The sequence below is a fragment of the Cupressus sempervirens genome, chromosome 11, assembly GCF_028749045.1.
Source record: "Cupressus sempervirens isolate cs-2001-9-10 chromosome 11, ASM2874904v1, whole genome shotgun sequence".
Classification (NCBI taxonomy): domain Eukaryota; kingdom Viridiplantae; phylum Streptophyta; class Pinopsida; order Cupressales; family Cupressaceae; genus Cupressus; species Cupressus sempervirens.
Genome location: NC_143128.1, coordinates 104,604,194 through 104,613,457, shown reverse-complemented (window position 1 = coordinate 104,613,457; position 9,264 = coordinate 104,604,194). Strand labels below are relative to the sequence as shown.

The following is a 9,264-nucleotide window of genomic DNA, read 5'->3' as shown; positions in this document are numbered from 1 at the left end:
ATGTCTGGGATCTTCTACCTTCACTGTAGTCTTCATCATCATCCAATTTGTTGTTTGGTATTTTCCATGTTATCCTCTATTTCCATGGTCTTCAGCATGGTTGTGTATTTTATCTATCTAGTTCAAAGACTTTATGCGCCTAAGGTGGAAGCCATTTAGAAATAATAGTTGGAGAGATTGTGTTTCCCCTTGTAAAACTAAAAAATGTCACGAGTTTAAGGTCAAGAAGGAAGAAGTCGTAACATTTTGAGTAGAAAAATATGCTTAAAATTACATATTTTGTTGATTCTTTGGTGAAGTTTCTTATTTCAATTCAATTGATTTTGGTTGTCAACCAAATTCCTAACTCCATTGTATATTGTATTTCAGTGCTACATTTTCATAGGGATCTAAGTAAAATGACAATTGACTATTATTTATATTTGAGAATTTGTGTTGTGCCTTACTATGATCCTCTGATAATAGAGGACAAATCAATCTAAATTTGTTTCTCATGTCCCATGTTCGATGCTTCTTCTTGTGTAACTAACCACTTTTGATGTGGGTTATGAACTCTAATGCTAGTATGCTATTACACTACCATTTATTATAGAGTAGATATAATAATTATCTTTGAATATACTGTAAGGGTCTCTAAACGTGAGTAAAGCAGTATTACATAACGTAGATCTAAACTCAAAATTCATAATATACTCGTAACACACCCCATTAGAAGAGATCCATTGGATGGTTTTTGTTGGGGTTTGACTCTCTTGGTGTAGTGCTAAGCTAGGCTTCTAGGTGCTAGGATATTTACTCTTGTTGGTGGTTCTAGACCCGTTGAATGCTCTAGATAATTGTCTGTCAAATTTGGGTTGAAGGAGCTATGCTTGGGCTGTCAAGTCTTATGCAAAGTTTGTCCTATTTTGTGGTGATAACATGAACTTTTATCAGTGCAAAAGTATGGTCTATAAATTCTTAGAGTCTCTAGTGCCTCTAAGATTTACACCGTTGGGTGACTAATTCTTTGAAGTCCCTAATGTTTGGTGACATTAAGCTATACCTATGTGAGTTATGTTTGGGTTTTCCTTCCTCATCTTCATTTCACTTTTGTGAGTTGTTTTGCTTGAGGCCATTGGAAATTCCCTTTGCTAGTTCCTAAAATTGGATGGATCTAGTACAATTTTGGGCTATTCTATGTTTGTATTCTAGTTGAAATAGAGATCTCTCCACTTCAATCATGGTTGATGAGAGGCCACGGGTAAAGCATTGAATATGAGGGTTTTCCATTTCGTTGTAGAGATTGCATCTCTATAGGATACATGCCTAATGATTTCCATTTTGTGTTGGATAGGTGCTGTCACTTGATGGAGGGCCATGGAAAATGACCATTTGCAATTAGAGCTTCTAATTCTATTTTAGATTTTCCTTTTGAGGACTTGTTTTCTAATGAAGAAGAATTTTTTTTAGATTATATTGATGCTTCTCATGCTGTTGGTCTGAGCTAGACTTCTATCGCTTCCATTCTTGTCACAATTTTGGATGTTAGACTGTATTTTAGGTGCAATGCCTGCTAGCCTTGTGGCCTATGTTGTTGAAGTTATTGCTCCCACTTCTGTTTTGAACAAAATTCTACTGATAATGCTGACTCTTAAATAATCACTCTTGGGCCTTGTTGACAGGTTGTAGTGGGGTTTCCTTTGTTGCAATCCTAACAATAGCATTTCTTAGAATTTTGTCCAAGTGCATAGGAAAAGGTTTATTTTGTTGTGTTGTTGATTGCCTATGTTTATGCTTTCATCCCTTGTCTGTGTAAAGGTTAACAACCCCTTGTTTGGGCTGTTATAGAAAAACAACATATCAATATCATCCTTTTAGATTGAACAATACTAGACGAGTAATGATACTATCTTGAAAAATACAAGAAGCCAAGACTACAATATACACTTGTTTGATGAAGCAAATAAAATCCTTCCAACAATAATTATTCAAAACTATCAAAGTGAATTTTTAGGATTGTATAAACACAATTGGAAAATGGATCAAGAAGATTTCATGTCTTTCTCATGGGTGGCAACTTTGGTTATTATGTGTAAAATTGGCCTCATTCTTTTAACAATTATTTTCATGTTATCCATAGAATTATTTTTTATCATTTAAGTTTCTTGTTCTTGCAAGATGAACTACGAGATGCAGTGTTACCAATGTTTGCAAATAAGTAGGATATTCCTAATGAAATGAATGCTGCAGAGATCATGATAAACTTGGGTTGCATTCTCGTAGGTAGCGACACTTGTGAGTATTACATTCTTTATAATTTTCAGTATTAAAAATTCTAGATACTAATCATCTATTATGCTGCACTATTTCTACTTTGCATATAGTTTATCATCACTCTAGTAAACGAGAAAAAAATTGGAATGTTTAGTGTTGCTTGTGAAATAGCTTGTATCATGTCCTAAGGTATATACAAAGCATATGTGATTGTTTGTTAGAAATAAATTCTTTTTTTTTAGTTCTTATGGCTTTTGTTTTATTTTTTAGGTTTGAAAGATTACAGTCGAATAGGGTTCAAGAATTTTGTATTACAAAAATGTCTTATTTCTTTATTGATACAGATAGATTAAGGAGGTAAAAATTCAGTTTTAATGCATACTCATATGTAGGATGCAAACTTATTTTGATGTGACATTATGTGTGTTCTCTTTCACATTTTACTATCAATTTTCTATCCAATTTAATGACCCAAAACTACTGAGAAAAATTGTGAAGGTACTGATCATGCCATTTCTGTAGTGCTTATTGAGAGTAAGCCAATTTATATCAGCATTAGCTATAATCTCCTTGGCATTCCACACCATACGTTCTGTGATGAGCCTATTCCATTATGGTTCACTCCCAAGTGGGCTTTTTTCTTCCTTTTAGGTAAATTAGTTTCTTCTACATGGACTTTTTGTTTTGATTCTACTTGTTTTTAGCATCATTATTTAGAATCTCACTCTTTGATCCATCGTCAGAATCTAAGAACATAAAAATATGTAAAATGTATTTTTGTAGTTGTAGATTGCAAGTTTTTTCTCATATTACATATTTTGTATGCTCAGACAATGGATCATAGTATGATCTAAACCATTGATATTAAAAAATACAAAATACATACACAATCAAAATCAAAAAGCCATACATAATATTCAAATAGACTGTGGAAATTTGATTAGTTTGGAATTAGTTTTAATTTTTGTACTTGTAAAATGTCTTACATGTCTAAGTATTAAATGTGTGAGTTGTTCATGTTGTGGATCTCGGTCTCTTGTTTCCGACTGAAAATTTTCTTTTGAGGGGTGATCAAGATTTTTTAGTCTTTGGCCTCCTGTCTTTTTTGTATTTTCAAGATCTTAATGTTTGTAGGTTTACTTTGGTTTGGTTGATCAGCATTTTCATTTGTAGAATCAATGAAACACATTTGAGGGTTTTTTCATTCATATTATTTTAAATGTTTTTAGATTAGTTTTCTCATTATACTATATTCAACTCTTCCTTAGTTGATCTTGTGTATATCTTTTAGCATGCAAGGTTCACCACACACACTATTTCCAATACTTTGTTTGATAGTAGTAAGGTTTAAATTATCATTCAAGACATTGGGTCGATGTGTAAACTTTATTACCTTTTCATTGTTTCTTAATGTGTGTGTACCCTTTGCAAAATGAATTTAGAAGTGTGCTTTTTTTTTTGTTTCACCATGACATGTTCTTATAGTTTTCCAATGTTTGAAAGGTCTTGGTGGGTCACAAAATCCATTAATTGAATTAAAAGCAAGGTTTGTATGTCATGAAACTCTTGCATTTCTCATTGCATTTGAAGCCACTTGTAACTTATTTTTTTAATAGTTTTTTTGGCTAGCATGAACTATAGGCTAAGCAATCCAAGAAGTTTGGAAGTAGCTGTGGAAAAAACTATAGAGTTCCTAAATGCAACAGTTAAGCAAGTGTTGGTTAGGAGTCCAAAGCTGAGGATTGTTAAGGAAAAAGATGTATTTACAGAATTGAAAAATGCTTCAAGTTATGTTGTGGCCGCAATGCCATCGACTAAGGGTAAAGTTTCAGAGACTCTTCCACATTTCATAAGAACTTACTAGGGTGTAGTCGATACTACATTCTGTGCTGAAATAGTTGAGTCTATAGATGCTTACTTATTTGCAGGGCCCATTTTTAATGAATATAGCTCAATGGGATATTCATTACTCTTGAAGAAGGAGAAAGCTATAATTGTGCAGCCTAATATGGTAACTATCACAAATGGACCTACTTTTGGATGTATATTAATGAAAGACTTCTTAGAAGCCATCGCAAAGAAGTTGAAGCACAATACAATGGCCTTTGATAATTATTAGCATATATTTGTGCCTCACAGTGTTCCCTTGAAAGGTTCTCCAAACGAGGCTCTTAGAGTCAAATTGTTATTCAAACACATCCAGGTAAAACTATTGAGAATCACTACATTTCATAAAATGACTTATGGTTCAGTTGGTACTTCAATCCTTGGTTTTGTTGTTGTTCCTATAGATTAATGAGTAAACACTTATTATTTGTAGGCCATGCTATCAAATGAGATAGTTGTCATTGCAAAAACTGGTGACTCTTGGTTCAACTTCCAGAAGCTTAAATTCCCAGAGAAATGTAGGTAATGCAAAATTTCTTGCAAAAGTTTATATAATTAAATTTCTAACTCATTTATTTTGATGATGGATCATAGTGTATGATTTAAAATGTTGATCTAACCAAGAAACTATTGAACAAAATTTTTTTGAACAACAAAGTTCATAAAATTATAATACATGACTTGTCTAACTGACTAGCTTGTTACCTGTAAGTCACAAATTTGCATTGAAATAGTTCCTACAATTTATTGCAATTATTCATTCCCCTATTTGGAATTGGTTATCAGATTTAGTTTGAAGAATTAGTAATTTGTCACATGATTTTTCTTAAGGCTTGTGTCAATGTTGAATGATTCATTCTAATGTTGATTTTGTAGGTATGAGTTTCAGATGCAGTATGGATCAATTGGTTGGTCTGTTGGAGCTACACTGGGATATGCTCAAGCATTGTACATGATGAGTTTAATGCCCAATCCCATCACCTTGAGAGGATCATAAGGCTTGTATTCCATCTTCATTGATATTCCCCAAAACCATTTGTATCTCTACTAGCATACTTCCTTCATTGCAATAGTCTTTGAATATCCATTCTTGCTATTACAATCAATGCTAGAAAAGCTTTAACAAACAAATCCACTCAGAGTTTCAAAAGAGAACTAAGGTTAGATTGAAGGATGTGAAATTTATTTCTCTCTCCAGACCATGTGGCAAAAATTTTAGCAATTTTGCAGTACCACCTAGAATACTTAAATGATGCCCTAATTCTTTGTCATTGCTTATTCCACAAAGTGCCCGTAACGTAGAACTTTGTATAACATAGTGCCCCTCATAACCAGTCTATGTTGCACTACTATTAACTACATAAATAATTCCTCCCTACTACCCTCAACCCTTAAGCATACTTGGATTTCTTAATGGTTGCATAGTACTTGCACTTAAATAAGTTTTATTAAGTTATTGACTGCACATCTTTTCTTGTGTTTTTCTACAAACACAATATTTTAGAATAATTTCTAAATCCATTTGCAATCCTTGAATGATACATGATGTCCAAGTTTCAGCTATTCAATTGCAATTATTGAGTTTCTAAAGGATCCATGTAATTCATCATTTTATGAAAGATTCAGTTAGTTTACTAAATCTTTCTTTCTAGTTGCAAAAAAATGCAATAACTATATGCAAGAATAATGAACTGAAAAGTGATCCAAACTAAATTGAATCAAATATCAACACACCTAACGAGACAAATGACACACATCAGCACTAAATTTTTCATCTAGTAAAAAAAGAAAATAAATACAATTGCTATTAAAATCTTGTACTACCTTTTTATGTTTATCACTTACCTATCTGCAACTCCACAATCGATATTGATAGTCTCTTTCCCTTACCGTGCAATTGAATTACTTTAGTTTTATTGATGCAGCTGAACTACGAGTGCCTTTTGTGTTGTTTACAAATCGTAATCTTTCAACTTTTGTGAAGCCATTATGGATGCAAATGAACAACTGGTGAGGTGTCAATTTTAAGGCAATTTTTTGTTTCTATAATGTACAGTTCAATTGCTAGAAATATTTGATCTAGATTTTTAGTTGATAGATTGTTAAATTTTCATGTCATTTTCTACTTTGGTTGGGTAGTTCTCCTTGCATTTTTAAATCTTAAATCTTGCTATAGTCTTTAGCCTAATGACAGTTTGGTATTACATCCAAGGCGATAACATAGTTGACTTAAAACTTTGCATTAAAGAAAACATCAAAGGATAATATTTGAATTGTGGATATTTGTAAATTATGTTGGTTTTAGACATAGTTATAGTTATATATGCACTCTTATGATGATGTGATTACCACTGTAATTTTTTTTTGTCACGTTTATCTGTTTGAAAAATAGATGAAATTATTGGCTTTCATTCCTGATAAGTAATTCTTTCCTGCAGGAACCAAAATTTAGAGGTGCTGTGCCAATTATTGCAAAGGATTTTCTCTCATAGGAGCCTTTTAAACTACACAAAATTTGAGTTGTAAAGCATAATTGCTCGATGGAGACTCAGGATATCGTGAACATTTCTTCCTCCTTCCCATTGTTTTGTATGAAATAAATCATGTGACAAATGAAACAATGGTGTGGAGGTAGAAATGTGCACGATACCTTGACTCTCATGCACTAAGCAATTATGCATTAGAATCAAGTTTTGTGCAGTTTAGAAGGCTCCTATGAGAGCAAAGCTTTTACAATAAATGGGATAGCTCATCGAAATTTCTACATATCTTTGTCTCAATTTTGACACAAATGCAATATTTTGGTCAAAATTTTGATGCAAAACTGGTTCGCTTTGGTGTCACGAGTATGGCACCAGCAGAAAAATGTAAAGCGCTTTCATCGCAATTTTGACAAAAATGCAATATTTTGGTCAAAATTTCGATGCAAAACTGGTCCACTTTGGCATCGCGTGTATGCCACCGAAGGAGAAATGTGAATTGGATTCATCGTAATTTTGACGCACCACTATGAAGGTTTATGTTGAAATTTTGACGAGCACCACTGGCAAATGAGGTAATATCACTTCAGCTTGGACCAGGGAAAGCGACGAAATTCGTGTCGGTAAGTCGACCTTTATGTAGTCAAAATTTTGATGCAGAATGTATGTGGTGAAAAATTGACCAAAAAAGACTGACGACAAGCTTGGTCGCCTTATCGACCTACTCTTGTCAAAATTTCAACCTTTTTGCATTGAAATTTAAGCCTAAATTTACTAGTGACATCTTCATCTTTTGTTTCTATTACCTTCAAACTAGCCCTTTTATGCACTATGGCACCCTGATACCAATTGTTGGAATTATTTAGAATAACTGAGAGGGGGGAGATTAGTTGTCCAAGGTCTAGATGTAAAAATAAAATTTCCAATTCTTAGTAGACCCATATCCATAAAGTCTTATTATGCATGCTACCATTAGATCATACAAATCTTAAACTTTCTAGGTTATTGTCCTAGGTCAAAACAACTTTGCAAAAATATAAATATGAAACATAACAAATTCAATAACATATTTGACATAAGGATTTTACTTGGAAAACCAATTTGGGAAAACCACCAATAACATGCTCTTAATTCTCAGTCTTCTAAAGTGTGCCCTATGAAAGGCCAACCTTGTTAAATGTTACAATACACATTATTAAATGTGACTTAGTTGCAAGATTTTAGTCATCCTATTAGGAGTGAGCCTTGTTAGAGGACTTCAAACCATTTATTTGGAATGTCACCTAGTTAAAGGATTTACAAATGGCTGTTAGGTCAATCTTAATCCAAAGAATTTACCCTAGACTGATATAATGATTAGAAAGTAACAGTAAGGCTTGATCTGATAATAATTTACAACTCACTTGCAAATTACAAATCTTTTTTTCAGTCCTCCATTTTTCTTGGCTTTCACACACTTCAGCTTTGATAGCTTGTTCACCCTTTAAACATTCATACTTTTAAGCCTTATTTCTTTGCATTCCAATTGTAGTATCTTTTGTTCATCCATTGAATAAAGAAATACTCTAGATTCATTGTCTTTCTTAGGTTCTCACACATGACGACCTTTGCCTTTGACCAGATCTCTCTAACAACCATAATTATCCATTTTAGGGTTAGGTAGGATGCAATGAATCTACCCAATTTTCCATTTGGCTCCTTTAGAATCTTCTTCTATAATATTTCTTGAATTCACCACAAAATGGTTTACCTTGAATTTTGTGCCACCATCTTATCATAGTTATCTTCCACATGTTTCACATAATTCAAGAAAAAAATAGTCAACTTAGATTTTTCAAATCTATGATTTAGCATGAATACTAGCACTCGACATCAATATGTTGTCACATAGCTTCTGTGTTGTTCTTCCACTTGGTCAACACTAGTTTACTTGGTGAACACTAAAGTTTACTGATGCTTGACATTGACTAAAATTTACTTGGCATATACTGAGAATCACTTGGCTTGCACTAAGTTTTATCTTTTCTCAACAACCCTTATTTTTCACTCAACTTTCATCATTTTCTACTTGGCTTGCACTGACTACTTGATAAGGATTGGCAAACACTTTTCACTTGATCTTCTTCCAGTCTTAACTTGAGTAATCTTTCATTTCAAACTTTAAGTAAATAAAAAATTCACTATAGTATCAATTTATTCCTTGATCTTAGGGCTTCCTTTACATGCCAAATAAATCAACCTCTCTCTTGATGTTATTGTTATCTCCTCTTCTCAAATCCTCTTCATCAATAAACTAAATGATAGCTTTTACACCAAAAAGAAATTGTCTCACCAATAGGTAGCAGGTTTGACATCATTAACATAATAATGATTGTTCCATTACAAGTTCTTCTATTCAAAAAAAATCTTATATTAATTTTTTTTTAATTAGTGCAAAAAGTATGGTCAATGAATGTTGAAGAGATTGGTTAGTAAACACAATTACCAAGATAGAGTATAGTTACCAAGTACATGAAGGAATTGAGTGGAGTATGATTAAAGAATGATTATCAAGTACAATTGTTACTAAGTGATATCATTATTGAGTAGATAGATATTATTCAAGTGAAGGTTTAATTAAGTGAGCCAATTTTTTTAACCAAGA

General features: G+C 32.7%; 1 pseudogene; it reads left to right on the top strand.

Annotated features, from left to right (window-relative positions):
- Positions 1-2,216: 2,216 nt before the first annotated feature.
- Positions 2,217-5,137, top strand: LOC149528419 (pyruvate decarboxylase 1-like; annotated as a pseudogene).
- The last annotated feature ends 4,127 nt before the right edge of the window (positions 5,138-9,264 follow it).